Source organism: Lissotriton helveticus, chromosome 4_1 (genome assembly GCF_964261635.1).
Source record: "Lissotriton helveticus chromosome 4_1, aLisHel1.1, whole genome shotgun sequence".
NCBI classification, from domain to species: domain Eukaryota; kingdom Metazoa; phylum Chordata; class Amphibia; order Caudata; family Salamandridae; genus Lissotriton; species Lissotriton helveticus.
Window position 1 is genome coordinate 276182970 of NC_136063.1, and position 19180 is coordinate 276202149.

The window sequence follows — 19180 nt, forward strand, 5'->3', positions numbered from 1 at the left end:
AAACCCAAGCTCCAGCAAAGGCTTATCCATATTAGAATTCAGTGTTTGCTAAGGTTATCTTCTTCGAGTCTCCTCTTAGATGAATTTGAAGGATTGCCTGAATGATGAATAAGTAGCATGTGTCCATGGCTTCAAAAGTTAATGAGCATCCATTTTCCCAATCAGTAATGTGGCTATGCTTCTTAATAGTAACATAAATCAATGGTCCAGGTAATAACATACATCACTGGGACCAGACAGTAGATGCATCACGGATTGTAAACAATATGTTCATCAACTTCCACAGTTATAATATGCCTCCATGGCCCCAGATCGGTGAGCCCCCTGACCCACCTCCAGCTGCAATAAACACTCTCATGAATATATGCATACACCATACACTATACACTCTTACACAGATTCATGACACTCATGCACACACATTAAAACATTCTTCTCTCAGCGCACAACCCGCTTCCCAATCTTCACTACCTACCTCTTGGGCAAAAAAAAGATCCCAGCACTGCAGCCCCTCCCCTTCCAACAGTTCCTTCCAATACTTCATCCTTCATGAAGAACTGAGTTGGTGCAGGAGCTATAGGCCCTGGTGCTAAGCTACTCCTTGGAATTGCCTGGACACAGGTCCGAAGGAGTTTTGGCTCGTGCAGTTGGATGCACAGCCCGATTCCCCGCTTTGCACTGGCTCTTGTTTGCTTGCTCTTGCTGGCATTGGACACAAATTCTTTGTTAAAAACTGAGCTTAAGGTCAATATACAAATTTAGTTTGTAATGGGGGTAGACTTTTGGGTAGTGATGTCATTTGTAAATGAGGCCTTCAAGCAGAAAGGAGTGATTGCCCACACATTACTGAATCATGATAGCCAAGTGAACTTTGGGTGTCCCCTATACAGGTTGAAGACACTGGCTGCAGGATAATAGCTTAGGGGACAACACAGTCTATGCCAAATTTCTCAAAATTCAAGTCGCTTAGCCTGTAAAGCTGTTATCTATTCTTCAGGCAAATGAGAATGACAGCAGGACAATGCTTTGGAATTCCATTCTCTAAAAGAACCTGTTGATCATGCTTTCATTTTCTAGGGCATCTGAAAAGTCAAAAGGCATGAAAAGTCATAGATTGTTGTCTTGATTTGGGGCATCTCATTGACTGCCAGAGTGTTAGCTGTTTATGTGCTGCATTGCAGTCTGAAGCTAAATTGGTAGACATAGAAGAGGGAACTGCTTTTGATTGGTGGCACTCCCCTCCCCCCCCCAATTATGTTTTCCAGAAATGGAAGGTGCTTGATTAGCTAGTAAGGTGATCAGGATCTAGACGGATTTCTTTCAAAAGGTGCAAGATCTGCTATGTCTTAAGATGGTTAGGAATGATACCTTAGGTAAGAAAAATTTTGACTTTGTTGAGTAACCATTGCAGAGTTTCATTCGAGATACCTTTCAGTATTGATGCAAGAATAGTGCAGTCCTCCAGGGATGTGGCTATTAGAGAGCTGAGAAGTCCTGAGAGATCAATGGAAATAGTGTTGGTGTGAGTCCACTTGGGTATGTTGTGGGATCATACTAGAGGTGATAGCACATTTGTTAGATATTGACATTGGGTACTGATGATAATGATACAGTTTCATTTTGAGTGTTCATGGTGCATGGCAGGTGTGGGGTTGACATAGTATTTAATATTCTTGAAGAGTACCTAATTGGAAGTTTTATTTGTGATGGTAATGTAGGCTGCATTGGCTTACGTGATTAGGTTCCTTTGGGGTGTGAGTAGATTCTATTTGGTCATTGTGTCTTCGTACAGCTACAGTCAGCTCAATTCCCTCCATCTTCTGCTGGTGCACTTACTGCCTGTGGCTCCTAATTGCACCATGTTACTTCAGTTGTATGCAGCATGGTACTTCAATCAAAGCAGCATGACTTAAAAGGGACCTGGGTGTCTACCTGCATTTAACAGGACTGGTTTGAAAGAGTATTAAGTTGATACTGGTGTAGGGGCTGCTGCTGCTGCTAGGAAGTACATATTCTTTTGGAGTGCTTTGATGAGCATGTTCTTGAATAAGCAGGTATTATGTTTGGATGGCTTTATTTTTCCTCAGTGGATCAATATGAAGTGAAGGAGACAGAAGGTGATGGATGAGTGGTAGGTCAGTCGCAATGTTGTGAGGTATTGCTTTTGTGATTGCTTTGGGAGGAGCAGACAAGGATGTTTGTTATCAGTTTGCAGCTTGACAAGAATGGTGTCATACCTTCCAGCATTTCATGGAAGGTTTCCTACATAGGCATGGTAGATACATCGCTTCAGAGGCCAAAATCACAGATGAAGATGTTGTTTGCATATGTTATGTAATGTTTATTTGTAAAGCGTGTTGTCACTCACAAGGGTATCCTGGCGCTGAGCAGGTGTGTGCCTAGCACTATCTATGGTAGAATGCTTAATTGAAAAGCTAGGTCTTCAGCTTCTTGCAGAATTCAAAAAGAGAGGAGGCTCTGATGTGGAGAGTGACGTTGTGCCACGCTATAGGAGTGATGTAAGAGAATGCTCATCCTCCTGATCTGGTTCTGTGTATGAGTGGGATGTTGGTGAGTAGGAGTCCTGCAGAGCAGAGTTGTCTGGCTGGTTGGTGGAAGGAAATGTAACTGGTCAGGTAGGTGGGGCCTGAGTTGTGAAGTGCCTTGAATGTGTGTAGGAGGAGTTTGAATTGAGCACGTTTGTGTTTTGGATGCCAGTGTAGTTCCCTGAGGTGCAGTGTAATTTTATTTATTGATCTATTTATTTATTTTTGACATTTATAAAGCGCACAACTGCCCTAGGGTGTCTCGGCGCTATGGACAGCGGACAGGTCTGCAAGGGAAGCTATTGATTAAACAACCAAGTCTTTATCATCTGAATTGATGAGTGGGAGGTTGAAGCTGAATCTGGCAGCCGAGTTCTGGATGGTCTGTAGTCTTCTAGTGAGTTGCTTGGTGATGCAATGTGGAGGGTTTTCCCATAGTTCAGCATGTTAGTGACTAGGAGTGTGAGGGACAATTTTTCTTGTATTTCTTCGTGGCCATTTGAAGATTTTCCTCAGCGTCTTCAGGGTGTGGAAGCAGTGCCAGCATTGACTTATGCAGTCAAGCCCTGTTTGCTGTTGATGCTTATTCTGAGGTTCATGGAGTGAGTTCTGGGTCTGGGCCCAAGTTGAGCCAGCCATCAGTCGGGGTCCCATGGTGAGGCCTTCTTGTTGAAGATCACTATTTCTGTATTCAGCTTCAGAAGTTTGTCTTTTATCCAGTTAGCGACTTCGGTCTTGCAGGCGGTGAATTTATTTCTTGTGTTGGGGTTATTGTCTGAGAGGGAGAGTATAAGTTGCATGGCGTCTTCGTAGACAAGGATGTTAATGTTGTGTGCATGGATGACACTGGGCATAGTAAGCATGTATGCTTTGAAGAGGGTGGGGCTTAGTGATGAACCTTGATAAACTCGCAGTTTACGGGCTTCAAGGAGTAAGTAGTCAGGTGCCAGGCTGACTGCTTGTGTGCTATCGGTCAAGATGGAACAGATCCAGCGCAGAGCTGGTCGAGGCTGAGATGAAGAAGTTGAGTAGTTGAAGTATGGTTTTATTCTGGATTGACAGCAAATCCAGTGGAAGGTGATTTCTATGTTATTGAAAAAAGAGAAGTGTCAGGTTAGGAGCTTAACATTGCTGAAGGACGGTTGTTGCTTAAGTGTGCAGGTTTGCTGATCAGTGGGCGACCTCGCCTCCTCCTAATCTGTAAAATTGATGAAAATGTTAAATGCTGTAGTTTTGTGGGTCCAGGACATTAGATCTATAAGAACAAATACATTCATAAAATCACAAATGCTTTTTTAAGACTAATCTTGTATCCAAAATACTAAACTGTAATCTGGACAATTGGATTACACGCATTAAATTCCTTACTTCCACTTCCACCAGTTGTGTTTTCTTTCATTACCGTTTTTGTGTCTCCTATTGCTTTTCTTATCTTTTTCATCACCTTCCTACCGCTTCTTATCAACAATTATACCTCACTGCTAACAAATATTTTTGTTTCGTCTACATCCTACTCATTTATTGCAACACCCTTCTTAGTTCATAGTGAGGTGGGGTACTGTGTATTTATCATCAGTAAGCGTGTTTTGTAATATTACTAATTTGTTCTTATTCTTCTTTTACATTATTTTGTTTTCTATGAATATCACAGGCATCATTATAACTGATTATTCTACTTCAGAGTAAGTCTTGTTCTTGCCTACTACCAAAAACAAAGCAGTTTAGCAACATAGGTAGGTAATCCACTAGATTGTGTCACTGTAAAGAAACATCCTCACTGTCATCTTTCTGATTTCTAATCTGAATGAGTGGAAGATCTGCCCAGCTAAAAGGAACCAACATAAAATACTATAGCATAATATAATAGAACTCATCACAACGTAATACATGCCTGAGAAAACAATTCAGTATCCTATAATCATTTCAGGGAAAATTTCATAGACAGCATGGCAGTTATTTTCAAGACTTTTCATTGTCTTTCCCAATATTTAGTATGTTTGCAGTGATTACCCCTTAACTTCAGCCTTTAAATGCCAATCATAAAACACGGTGTGCTTATGTCTACATCGCAAAACATAGATAAATTAAACGCAAAACCAAAAAATTCAATGTCCAGTATTTTGTGAACGCTAGTGCGAATGTATTCTTTCACCAAAATGTAAAGAAAGCTGTAGAGAAAGGCTGGGCATAAAATATACCTTACAACTTGCTAAATTATCACTCACAGGTTTGTAAGACATGCAGTGACAAATCTGCCCACAAATAATCCGTATCTCACGCACTCAAGGGAGCAGGCACAAATCCAAAGATTTGCTTCACCTTAAACCCTGGGAACACATCCAACGATATGTGTTACTTCAAAGGGTTGCAACTCAAAAATGGCTTATCAGGTTTGTGAAAGTTAATATTAAAAGACAGGGAAAGGGGACAAAAAGTCAGGTGGCATTGGATGCTCTGCAGACTTGCTTTCTGTTTTTAACCTCTGTGTGGTGAGGAAATGCCACTGACTAATGTATGATAATATGATTCATTATTTGCTAAGTTACGACCCAAAAACTTTCATTTCAGCTTTTTTCAATTCAACGAGAAGACATTCACATTGACTGAACTCCTTATAATTGTTATCTGAAAACATTCTAGAGAGTTGATGACAATTGTTGTTTTTTAAGGTTTCCACAGGCCTCAGTTTTAAGATATTTAAACACTGCCTTCACGTGTACTTTGATTGGCTTGGTTGCCTCCACGTTTTTTGTGGTGGCCATCATGAGGATTAGCAGACCAGCTCATGAGCACTCACCCTGAGCATGTGTAAGAATCAGTGACACCACCTTATAGGCAGGACCAATTTGTGGTCATGTCACTTGCACCCCTAAACCTGTCTGCATCCATATGTGCAAAGTCCAAGTGGTCCAGCGATACACTCTGTCCATTTGATTATAAGACAGAGTTGATGGCGGTTAGAAATGTTGGTGCTAGTCATTCTAAGGTATGAAGTAACATATGTGCACCAGGTATTAATCAAGAGATGTCACATTGACTAGTCAGTAATGATTTCCATGTATCTACCCACACAGACTTCTGCACCAAGGGCTTCAACCTGACCTGATCGGTGCTTTGCTAAATATTACAGCCCTCTGTAGGCACTGTGTGGATTTGTGTGGGCTGACTGTGACTTGGATGTATTGATCCTCCAGTCCAGATATTGATAGTTCTGTTCCCAGAGGATTAAATATCATTCATAAAGATAGCACAAACAGAGTAGGAGGTGGAGTTGCACTGATTTATAGAATATTTGATGATCTGTACTGATGATTCTTTTGAATTCAGCATGAATTTAGAAGAGGTTGTGAGCTATGAAATGGCCTTTTCAGCTGACTGCTCAGCTTACCTCATGGCTATCTATGGAGGTCCTGACACACCCACTATATTTCTGGAAAAGCTTCTAGAAGCAGTCAGGTTCATATTGGCTCATTATTGCCAGGTGATTATCCTGGTTCTCTTTTATTACCAATCTAGGTATGGTACACATTGTTAATCAAGCTACCCACCAGGCTGACCATACAGTAGACCTTGCTTTTTGGTTTGGCTATCATAGGTTTAGCTCTCCTGCCCCATGGGGTGGACAGACCAATTCCTTAACGAACTGACATCTTAACCATAACTGCTCATACATTGGGCATAATTCAAATTAACCTCAGAATCCCAACACGCTACTATGTCAGCTGTCCATCATAGATATTCAAGACCTGCTGCACTCCTACAAGGCAGCATCTCAGACACCCTTTTTAACGGTTTACAGATTACAGACCATAGTTAACACCAACACAAGCATGTCACATTACCGAAAGCCAGCCATAAATCACATAACTTAATTCCGCTTCCACTCATCCCAGACCATTCGACAGGGATGAGAAAGTGTGGGTAGGCCCTGAAATGCTTGTTACATAACTGCAGAATGGCAGTTAAACATGCCACCGGCATAGCAGAAGCTATCCTATCTGATTAGCTCAACATGTTACTCTTGACTGTAACATGGCAGAACCACTCTTCCTATCCTTAATATATATTATAGTCCCTCCTAACTATGCCATCATAAGGCTTGATCTAATTGGAAAACTAGGTGGTGGGATTGCATGCATCCAATGTACATCCTTGAAGGTACTGCCCTTCCAAACCTATACCAAGTCCTCCTTGAATAAGTGGAAATCTGTGCAGCGGGCAGATTCTTAGATAAGTTGTACCTCAACTTCCACCCTTCTGGAGACATCCTCTTGTTTGTCAAGCATATCATGGAAACTATCATAGTCCACTCTCAGCAACATACAAATGTGATCTTTCTCTGCAACTTCAAATTTCGCTGGAACGAAATTGACGACATACATGTCAACATTCTAAAGAACTTACTCAATGATCAAAACCCTGTGGAAGCTTGTACAGGACAGACTCACAACAGAGGAATGAAACTCGGCCTAATTATATCCAAGGCAGTAACGCTGAGCATCGTTTCTATAAACTCATGTGACTGGTCAGGCCATTACTACATCATTTTCCCCATCACAGCCCATGTACAGAAATCAAGACACCAGGTGATAAACCCTGGGGTCAAAGCACCAGGAGGTCAAACCTGGTTTTATTTATTTATTTATTTGTTTATTTATTTAAAGAGTTTTGTATAGCGCGAACTTGACCCTTGGGTATCAGAGCGCTTCACATTACATGAGGTAGGTTAGCGATACATTTTGTATAGTCGACATTTCACAATGATATGAGGTAGATGATTATACAGCCATAAGTATTAACAAAAATATAAACAGACATATTAGATAAAGTTTTATATCAAGGAGTACTGGAACTTCCAATAACAAAAGTTCTGTCATGTATTTTCCCTGTGTAGTCTCCCTTCCTGAACCCGGCGAGGAATAGTACCGTCAGATGTTCTCTCCAGTATCGCTGGTGAATTTCTGTTTTCTTACCTTGCTGTTCTGTTTGGTAACTCCTAGGTTATAGTGTTAGTGATTACCTATCTTGACTTTGGTAGGAAAGTACTCATTAGGAAGATCTTAGCTTCCCTCTTATATGTTGCTGTGGTTGGAATTTTCCTGATGTTTGTAGGGAGTGAGTTCCATATTCTGGGGGCTGCTCCTGAGAGAGTTTTCTTCTTTCTGAAGATTGGGGGTCTCAGCAACAGCTCCTTGGCACTCGTGGAAGGTCTGCTTCCACCTGATAACTCAATTTTCTGGGCCAAGTATCTTGGTGTATTGTAATGGAGTGCTTTGTGGGTAATACAAGCCATTTTTAGCTGAATCCTGGCTTCGTATGGTAGCCAGTTTAACGCTTTCAAGAGTGGAGAGATATGGTCGAATTTCCTCGATCCGGTGATGAGTCTTGCAGCTGCATTGAGACATGCTTTTAGTGGTGCTGTGGAGATTCTAGGTAGACCGGCTAAGGTTGTACATCCATATTCAATCCTTGAGATAACCAGGGATTGGACTGCTAGTTTGAGATCCGCAGTAGAAATTAATGGTTTCACTTTCCTAATGTAGTTCAAATGGAAGCGGGCACTTTTTACCATTGCTTTGATGTAGGCTTTCATGTCTAGGTTCTCATCTAGTGTGATTCCTAGTGATTTCGTTGAGTCTACTAGGGTAGGGGTGAAATTTAATACTGTGAACAGTTTGGTCCATTCCTTCACTTCTGTGTGGTTCTTCGGTGGTGTGATTAATAGGAATTCCGTTTTTTTGTGCATTTAGCTTCAGATGATAGCTAGTTAACCATTGTAATGAAATTTTTAATGCCTCATTCATTAACTTGATGTCTTCCAGAGATGCGATGCTGATGTATATCTGCGTGTCGTCCGCGTACATGGGATAGGAAATCTTTGAGTTTCGTAGGCTTTCTATAAAAGGTTCGACATATAGGTTGAATTGTGATGGTGATAGTGTAGATCCTTGTGAAACTCCAATTGAGTTAGGGCATGATGGTGATAGTGTCTGGTTGTTTTTGCATTTGTCACCCCGAGTGGGACGGGCATGCTGAGACGTGAGTCCCGTGCTCTCCAGGTCACTGGAATCAAGCTATCCTGGCTGATGACGGCTGATAGCCAGAAACCGGTCCTAGGATACTTGATTTTGGTCCAGGAAAGACATGGCTTGGCAGTTCGGGCTGGACTGTTCCCATGAGGCACAGGGTCAAGACTGATTTGCTTATGGCCATGTCTGAACTGGGGTGGTCTGGTGAGCAAAATAACGATGGATTAAACCCAGATCTGTGACTGGGGGTGAATGTTCTGCCATTGTGCAACATTCTGTCCATCATTTGTTGTTTTTGCAAGTGTCTGGTTGACCAGGAATCTTCGCGTTCTATTCTGAAGGAAGGATTCAAACCATTTCAGCACATTTCCAGATATTCCCATCCTGTCATGAAGCCTGGTTAGTTTTTTTTCATGATTTACTGTGTCAAATGCAGAAGACAGGTCAAGAAGGACTAGTAGACATGTTCGATTGTGGTCTAGGGCTTGTAATGCGTCATCAACAATATGTAGGATTGCTGTTTCCGTGCTGTGTCCTGTTCTGAATCCTGATTTGCAGTCGTCCAATAGCGTGAATATGGCGATGTGATGGCTCAGTTGATTTTGCACGCATTTCTCAATTACTTTGACAACTAATGAAATATTGGTCACTTGGCGGAGGTTATTAGGATCTGCCGGGTCCGCTGTAGGTTTTTTGATGATGGGGACGACTTGACCTGTTTTTAGGCAATCTGGAAGGATCCCTTGGGATAGAGATGTATTTATTTTTTTTGTCCATATTGAAATGACGATATGGCTGATTTCTTTCATGCATTTTGAGGGGAGAGGGTCATTGTAGTGATTATTAGGTTTGATGTCTAAGAGTGTTTTGGCGATGGTAGTTTGGTCGTATAGTTGGAAGGTGTCCCACTGAGCCTTGTTTTTTGCCTTATTATGGTCGATTTTCGAGGTGTTATTGATCAGTAAGAGTGGTTGGTTGGGGAGGTTGTCCGCTGCTCTCCTGAGCTCTATTTCTACAGTGTTGGCCCTGTTCTTGAAGAATGTTGAGAATTCCTCACAGATCAGTTGCATTTTTGTTGTTTCTTGGGCAGATTTGGCCAACTTATTGGATTGTTGCTTTAATATCTCGAATAGTTTTCGTGGTCTGTTTTTGGAGTTATCCAGTTCTGATCTGATAAATTCCTTTTTGGAGTTGAGGATCTTTTTGTTGTATTCATTTCTAATTTTTTTGTGGGATTTCAGTTCGGGGGATGATGGGTGTTGTCCCCATTTTCTTTCAGCAAGTCTTAGTTTCCGCCTATCTTCATTCAGAGTCCCATTAAACCATGTATTTTTAACCTTCTCCGTGACTCTTTACAGTTTTAGTGGCATGGTTGCGTTGACTATATTCGTTACTGATGTAGTGTAATGCTCCGTTAGATCATTTACATCCTGCAAGTTGTTAGGTGGATTTAAGTCCTTCTCGCAGCTTTCTACTAGTAGTTCAATGTTCGAGTATTTAGTGTCTCGAGCCCACTTTTTAAGTTTTGTAGGTTGCGTGGTCTTGCACTTTTTCACTGTGGGTATCATGAAGGTTATGGCATGGTGATCCGACCAGTCGCATGGAACAATTGATTGGATTGAAGTATCCACATTTCTCAATATTATCTAGTCCAATGTAGCTCCTTTTGAGTGTGTTGGCTGTGTGCAGGCTTGGGTGAGGTTAAGTTCCAACAAAAAGTCTTTGAGGGCGTTGACCTGGTTGTCATTATTGTCGTCCCAGTGTAAATTAAAATCACCTAGGAATATGTTATTGGTGTTAGGGTTAGCCGTTATGATCTCCATCAATTGGTCTATGAAAGTTGCATTGTTTCCTGGTGGGTGGTAAAGCGCATGCAGATTGCACCTTTGATTGTCTGCTCATCTTATATTGAGACCTAGATATTCACAGGATTCAAGTGGATCGGATTGTATTTGGCTGACCTCTATGTCTGATCGGTGGATGCAGGCTATACCACCTCCTGTCTTTTTTAGTCTATCTAATCTCATAATGTTGTACTGAGGGGGCACTAGAAGATCCATGACTGGGGACGAGGATTCCGAAAGCCATGTTTCTGTTAGGATTGTCAAGTCAATTTCCTGGCTAATGATGAGGGCAGCGATGTCTGATGCATGTTTTGCTGCGGATCAACAGTTAAGTAGTAGGCATATCAGAGGTTTCCCTGAGCTGCTATGGTTCTGCTTTTGCAAATTGGTGGTTAGCTGGATGTGATGTAAGTTGTTAAGGTTGGGTTTCCTTTCATTATGTCTGGATGTTCTATTAGCATCTAACGGTAATGTTCTAATTTCCTCCCTTCTACTGTGATCCGTAGGGTCATATGCCCGGAGTAAGGCTTGTGTTTCCTCTTCCGATAAGTAACTACTGTTCCTGTCTGGTCGCTTATGCCTATCTGATAATTGCCTGGCCATCTCATTGCTCTTTCTTTGTGATATATGTGCTAATTCTTTGATGTGTCCGATTTTGGAGTGAGTGCTTACAGTAATTTCAAGTATCCTTTCCATCGCTTGTAGTGCGCTTTGTATGTCTTGTGACATATAGCCTATTTGTGTTTGTAGCTCTTTGATTTCTTTCTGAAACTGGGGTGGCGTATTAGGAGTGTTCATCTGCTCCTTTCGTGATTCATTGTTGTCGTTCCAGTGTTTTAGATCTGCTTTCCTTCCCGCAAACTTTTTCTTCTTGTAACTTGTTCGGTTGATTGTTACACCTCTATTTTCAATGTGGGCTGTGATATCTATGTCTTGTGATCTTAGTATCATGTTTGTGATACTACGTTTTGTACAGTTCTAGGTGTCATTTGTGCTATATTGGAGGGATGTATATTAAGGGTGATATCTTCCACAGCAGATATTTCCAGGTTTTCATTGAGTGGTATTTGTGCTGTATTGGAGGGAGGTATATTAAGGGTGATATCTTCCACAGAAGATATTTCCATGTTCTCAGTGAGTGGCCTACTCGTAGGAGATGTGGAGATGTCCCATCATGGGGATGAGGAGTTGGTTCTTCTCTCTGCGACTGTTTTGGGTCAGAGTTTGCATCTCGAGTAGTCACTTCAGTTCTCTCTGTGTCCTTCCCATTCAATATGCTTTCAGTTCCTGATGTGTCTCCTAGTCGCGTAGAATGAAGTGATTTCTGCTGGTCTCTAGTAGATATGATGTCTGTGGTAGTAGTGGTGGCGATGTATAGGGTGTTTATTTATGGGGTCCGGTGTTGGGTTCATACTGGTCCAGAGATACCAGAAACTTAAATTGGAACAATCTCTTCTTTCTATGCCAGAGAAACCTTACACCCGAGAGGAACCATGGGATTTACAAGAACTAATGGAACACTACAGTCGCACGATGGGCAACATAATGGAGGTCGTGGCCCATCTACACCCTAAAAGGCTCACTAACAAATTAGTACAGCCATGAATAAACCACAACCTAAATGAAAAAGGAGGCGATTCAGACATGCTGAAAGACTCTGGAGACAAAAACCCTCCTCCCTTCACTTATAATAGCTGAGAGAACTAAGAAACACCTACAGAAAATCTATATGGAATGCCTAAGCAGAATTCTTCAAACCCCAAATAGAAAACTCCAGAACCCGCCTAAGCAAACTGTTTAAGATCATCAAACAACAAACTAGGTTGAAAAAAGCACAGCTATGTGTATTGCTAATGCAGAAACTGTGAAGCTTTCTCTGCCTTCTTTAAGGAGAAGTTAAAGAAAATTGAAAATTCAATAGCAACTGACATTGAAAGTTTCATGATCTGAGTCCAAAAGCCCATCAATCCCAGCGGGAAACTACCAAAACTGAGAGGATACAATCATGCATCATTCCCATCAAGGGCAAGGCTACCTGGAATAATTTTGGAACCCTAAGCAAAGACAAAATACATAAAATCTAACAGGCAATGAAGCCAACATCACATTTCTGTAATTCCATTCCTGCAAAAATAGTGAAGAACTTAAGCCCTCTCTTCTCTCCTTTCTTGACAAGGATAGTGAGTTCCTCCCTAACACAATGCATGGCTGTGCCTAAAAACCAGGCAAGTAACACCTTTACTGAAAAAAAGCCAGGTGCCAACGAGATTGATCTAAATAATTTTCACCAGGTAAGCTGCTGGAAAAATGGGTTCATAAGCAACTATGCCAACACTTTGAAAAATTCAACGTGCTGGATGAGTTCCAATTTGGTTTCAGACCTGGGCACGGATGTATGATGTTACAACGCGGTCTTTACACCGCGATACCATTACGACGTGGTCATCACAACGCAAGTCGTTACAACGACTTGCGCTAGAGGCGCTGGATTTAGGAATAGTATGATTTACTATTCCAACTCCAGCCTACGTAACAGTAGGGAAGGTGTTGGAATAGTAAATCATACTATTCCTTGGAATATAGTGCCATCCAGCGCAAGTCGTTGTAACGACTTGCGTTGTGAAGACCGCGTCGTAATGGTATCGAGGTGTAAAGACCGTGTTGTAATGGTTGTCTCCCCCTGGGCACAGCACAGAGACAGCCATTCTAAACATTTTGGATGATAAACTCAAAATGCACGACCAGAATGATTCCTGTCTACTGTTCTTGCTCTACCTCCTCTGAGCTTTCGACACAGTCAGCCACAACAGGCTCTTGGAGTTACTGGAGCACAGAATGGGAATGTCTGGTACAGAGCTACATTGGTTCACCTCTTTTCTCAATAATTGATCACAAAGAATCAAAATGGGAGGCTCACTTTCCAACCCATTCCCAGTTGCATTTGGGGTACCCCAAGGATCCACAATATCCCTCACTCTGTTCAACCTTTGTATGGAACCACTGACAGAGATTATCAAACATGTCATACAGAAAAAGGGGCCACAGGTCCGGACTAGAAGGAGGTTGTTTAACTGCCTGAATGTGCTCTTCCATGCAAAAACAGGGGATTTTCCTTTTCAGGACAGTTCCCCTCAGAGGTGTCATGCTTCATCATAGGGGTGCCTCCTCACGTGATAGACCTAGTCTTCACGTGGGCTACAACCCCCTCTCTACGAGGGAGGAGCTCAAGGATGTTTTTATTGAGTAAGGCAGGGTGTACTAAATCCCTATGTAAGGCTGGCGTGTGTGTAATAAAGTTCAGTGCTATGAAGGAAGAGTTTAAAACTGGCTACAGGCTTAGCTATATGTAACTTTATTCGGCTACCCAGTGTCAGGATTAAAAACAGTGAGAAGCTTATTTATTGCAGTAGCTGAACAACTGACCCTGAAGAAGGCTGTGACACTATCTAGGTCTTGTTTGGCCGAAACATGTTGGTCGGGTGATTTACACATCTGTCTTTAATGTCGGCACTTGTGTTATCGGCTTCTCACAGTTTTTAATCCTGACACTGGGTAGCCGAATAAACCCCCTGTTTGTGCATGGCAGAGTACATTTAGACAGTTAAACAACCTCTTTCTAGTCCGGACCAGTGGACCCTTTTTCTGTGTGACATTAAAAGGTGGGGAGTTGGTCCACGCAGGTCCTTAAAACTCCTCTAGCCCCGCAGTGTATTGATTGAGAGATTATCAAACAAGCAAACATATCATCAAGTGTACACTGTCACACTCTGTAGTTTAAACAGCTCCTCAGGACTGTAACTATGCGCAAAGATTCCACCTCTTGACCTCCCCAAATCCGCTAGCATAAACACACGGAATAGTGAAGTAATCAAGCGCGGGATAAGGGGTAGGAAGGGTACAGCAGGGAGTAGAACCTGGGAATAAACAAAAGGACTGGGGGTTAATGTTTGACAATGTTCAACATTCCGTTCATCAACTTTTTGTGTTGCATTTTCACCCTAAATTGGGAGGGTATGCCCAGACGTGGGTCCCGTGCTCACTACGCCACTTGAGTCAAGCTATCCTGGCTGATGAGGGCTGAAAGTCTGAAACCGATCCTAGGATGCTTGATTCCTATCCAGGGAAGACATCGCCTGGCAGTTCAGTCTGGACTGTTCCCATGAGGCACAGGTTCAAGACTGATTTGCATATGGCTATGTCTGAACTGGGGTGGCGTGGTGAGCAAAATAACGATGGATTAAACCCAGATCTGTGACTGGGGGTGAATGTTTGACAATGTTCAACATTCCGTCATCAACTTTTTGTGTTGAATATACAAAAGGACACAGTGTAAGTACAAACCTACCACAAGTCTACTCTCAGTAAATGTCTCACTAAGTATACATCCATATACCTGTAATAAACATATAGCAGATGTTCTCATTTCAGGTAAACCTCAGAGTTACACTGACTCTTTGTTTGGCTTCATGCATATACCTAACAAAACAAAAGTAGAAAGGTTATCAGCTTTCCGAATTATAATGCACATACACACAGTATACTATCATGGCTGAGGGTACCCCCAATATAAATTTCTTTTAGGTCTAGAGGAGGGGGAAAGGGCGAAAGATACACTACAGAAGAACCTCTGGACTGACCTATCTGATTTCAACAATGGTATAACTCAAGATAAACATTTTTCTACAAGGACACAGCAAAACTGATTCAATACATACAGAGAACAATGGCTAGAGCTTAATTTATCATTTATTTCTCCTAGTTTATCATTTATTTAAAAAAGCCATTTTTTTCGTTATTTTTCAAAAGAGATTTTTTTATCATATACAAAATACAAAAATACACATTTATCATTCCTATGTAATAGAAAAGAATAATTTAGCAAATAATACAGACACAAAATATCATATAGCTACCCCACCTAAACACTCAATGCTAAAAATAAGGTTAAAAGAAGGCAACTTAATTCATTCATCCATATCAGTCTCACGAGTCATACTGACCATACATACTAATTCTAACATACTACACACAAAGAATCTAGAAAAACAGACAACCAATCTAGTTTTACAAAGGAACCCCCAAGGCGGGATATATTTTAGATGTTATACATAGATATCAATCCCAAATTTTTCGTTTTCTATCTTTCTTTATGGGAATCCTTTTCAGTTGGAATTGCAATTGTCTGTGAGTGGCCAACGTACATTTCGGTGCAAGAGATACAATTATGCCACCTTCATCAGGGCCAATAAGTATACAATATACTTGAAGGTAGGGGTGTCTTCACATCTACTTATGCTCTACAGACAGCGCTAATTCCAGGTTGTATAATAAGTTCACGGTTTTTTTAGGAAAATTCCTGCAACAGTATAAGGGTCCAGGCCAGAGAAATTGGGGGTCTTTAACTGCTTTCCCCAAAGCTGCAATATCTAGTCCCGTATCACAGTATAGGGACAGAAAACTCTTCTCTTTCCTCCTTCTATATGTTCTGATAGGAAGATTCTTTTGAAATTGGTGTGTCTCTGGGAGAGAAAGATAAATTCGATTGATATCATTGAAGTGTGTTTCTATCTTTTAGTAACTGTGGTTTCAACCCAGAGCGAGTGATCACTCATATGGGTGGTATGCTCTTTCCTTCGCTGGCGACATCTATAATGCAGCTGGCCGGTGTGCACACAGTATACACCAGGTCATACTATCATCTCTCATACATACCCCTGATAGCAAACGTAAGGAAAAGGATTATTGCAGATAGGGAACAAACGGGTGCTTCTACGGAATGTTGTTCCTTGAATAATCAACAAAAAGATCAACCAGCAATAATCCTCTAGAACAACAATTCGTGCTCCATGCACGTCTTCGTGTTCACAATGAACGTTAATCCAATAGAAGGAAAGTGTCTATTAAAAGAATAATTAAATCACCAAATCCTGATATAGTCTAATAGAGAGGCAATCCTTCTTGCCCTCAAAGCTGAAACACATATGAAACCAGGAGAATCAACTCTTCTCCTCTGTAAACGAGATGCCGCACTCCGATCCTTCGTGCGCATCAAAGAGCAAAGTATCTGGGGACTTCCTCGCTCGTACGCCGGAAATCGACGAAAGCGGCTGAGACACCCGTCCCGCCGTGAGTGTAGGCAGAGCCCTGCTACACTCCTGCAGTCACGACCTGGATGCGCCGAAGCTCTTGAGCGCCGCAGATTCCTACTCCAGCTCCGACCACGACTTCCTGAAACCAAGAATTACGCATGCCAGCCGAAGTGCGTGACGTCTTAAAATACCCATGAGCCTCGGTTTATGGCCTCATGAGAGTTGTAGTTCTCCATGCCGATTTCCTCCTTAAGAATTTTGTAGGCTGGCGCCAAGGCAGACCGGGCCTGACATACATGGATGACACTATATTTTACCTAAAGATTTCATTCCCCAGAAGACACCATAAGACTAAATGACACAATTCTAAAAACTGGCTATCACAAACCCACCTCAAAATGAATATGATGTATACAGAATTCCTACTCATATCCCCTACACACAGCTCACCACCAGTTGAAGAATGATTGCCCACTTTAGTGCCCTCAATTGCAATCCTGAAATCATTGAGTCAACAGAGTCCCTCGGGATAGTGCTGGAGACGAACCTCAACATGCAAGCACACATCAATGCAGCCACAAGAGTAGCTTCCATCCTAATAAATCTGCTGAAGAAGGTAAAACCATACATATCACCTCTATTTTTCAAGATAGCAGTATGGTCCTTGGTCATCTCCAGACTGGAATACGGAAGTGCAACCTGAACAGGTTTGCTGAAAGCAAGAACAGCACCACTTAAGACAACACTTAACACAGCAAAATGATGGACGGAGTACTGAAACTTTTCAACCACTCACCTTGAGGCAAGAGATCTGGGTTTAATCCATTGTTGTTTTGCTCACTATCCCACCCCAGTTTGGACACAATCATATGCAACAAAGTCTTGAACCGGCTCCTCATGTAAACAGACCAACCCGAACTGCTAGGCCAGGCCGTCCCTGGACCGGAAACAAGCATCCTGGGGCTGGTTTGAGGGTATCACCCCTCATCAGCCAGGCTAGCTTGAAATCAGTGGCACAGCGAGCAAGGGGCCCACGTCTGAACATACCCTTGGCCACTTAGGGCAAGCATAGCAAACACCACAAGATGATGGATGGAGTGCTGAAATCTTTCAACCACCTACCCCTAGTCAAGAGATCTGGGCTTAATCCATCATTCTTTTGCTCGCTATCTGCCAGATTCATTAAAACCCTATTCTGCGAGTTCCAAATTGCGATTAATACCGAATCGCAATTTAGAATTCGCATAATGGGATTCATGTAAATCTGCGAAAAAATATAGCGAATCGCATTCGGCCGCAAAAGCCGATAGCGATTATCCTGAAATCGCTGAAAATTTGCAAAAACGGTCTTATTCCGTGTTGAAATTGCGATCTCGCTATTAGCGAGATCGCAAATTGCGATCTCGCTAATAGCGAGAACGCAAAAACGGGAAGTCGCATTTCGAGCACTGTGATGACATCACAACCAGGAAGCAGGCTGTTCCCTCCCTCATTCAGAATACTGAGGCAGAATTGGAAGCAGCACAGCTCAGAGCTCCACTCCAACCACCTCCAGTTTTTGCATTTGGATCCTGCAGGCTGCAGCTATCTCACAGGAAACACCAGGGCCCAGTGACACAGGGAGAAAGCGCAAAATGAAATTCTCCGAACAGGAGCTGGAATATCTCATCGATGGAGTCTGTAAAGACCATGATAAACTTTTTGGCACGGACTCCAGGAGGGTGCCAGAGGCAGAGAAACGTCGACTGTGGATGCGCATAGCGCGAAAGTGAACTCTGTTGGAGTAACACAGAGATCAAAAGACGAACTCAAAAAGAGGTGGTACAACCTCCGAGGTCGTGCCAAGGAGAGGGTGGCTGAGAGGCTGGGTGAGCGCCTTGCACCAGGAGGGGGAGAGCCTACAGTCCCTCCCAACACCCCATTGGAGGATCGTGTTGAGGACACATTGCAACCTGAGGCATGCGTGGGGGTAACCCGCCTGGACTCATCCCGAACCACCCAAGACAGTCAAGGTAAGTGCCATGCGACTGTGACCCTGTCCCCTAACAATGACCATGACCCTATAGCTACTCATAATAAACCCCAGTCATGCAGCCCATGCACACCAGAATATCCCTATAGCATTGTGGGACATGTAGTCTGACCACAATGTTCTACAAATTCCCATGCAGCCAGACATGTCCTAATGTACTCAATGCAACAGCCAGTCAGGGAATTGTAGCCAGCATGCATGTAGCAACCTCACATGTCAAAGATACATGTAATTAATCAACGTCCACTTTCCATCACAGGTGGCACTGATAACAACAGCAGCGAAAGTGAGGGGCTGCAAATTGGTGACACACAAGAGGATCCTGAGGGTGAGGAAGATACATCCACACAACCAGCTCCATCTGCCCGAGCACCAGTGCCAGCAGGCGTACCACCACCTGCAAGGCCAGCTACAACAGGCGCACCACCATCGTCAGCAGTGAGACCCATGCCAGTGGAATCGGCAATCCCAGCAGCTGCAAGACCAGCGACACAACGCACACCTACTGTGCCCACCCAGCCCAGCAGGCAGGTCAGGGAGCGGCACCAAAATACATCACGCACCGCCAGGAGGGGGATGACTGTGCGTGTGCCAGGGCTCTCAATAGAGTACCGCATGCTGCGAGTGCACCAATTACAGG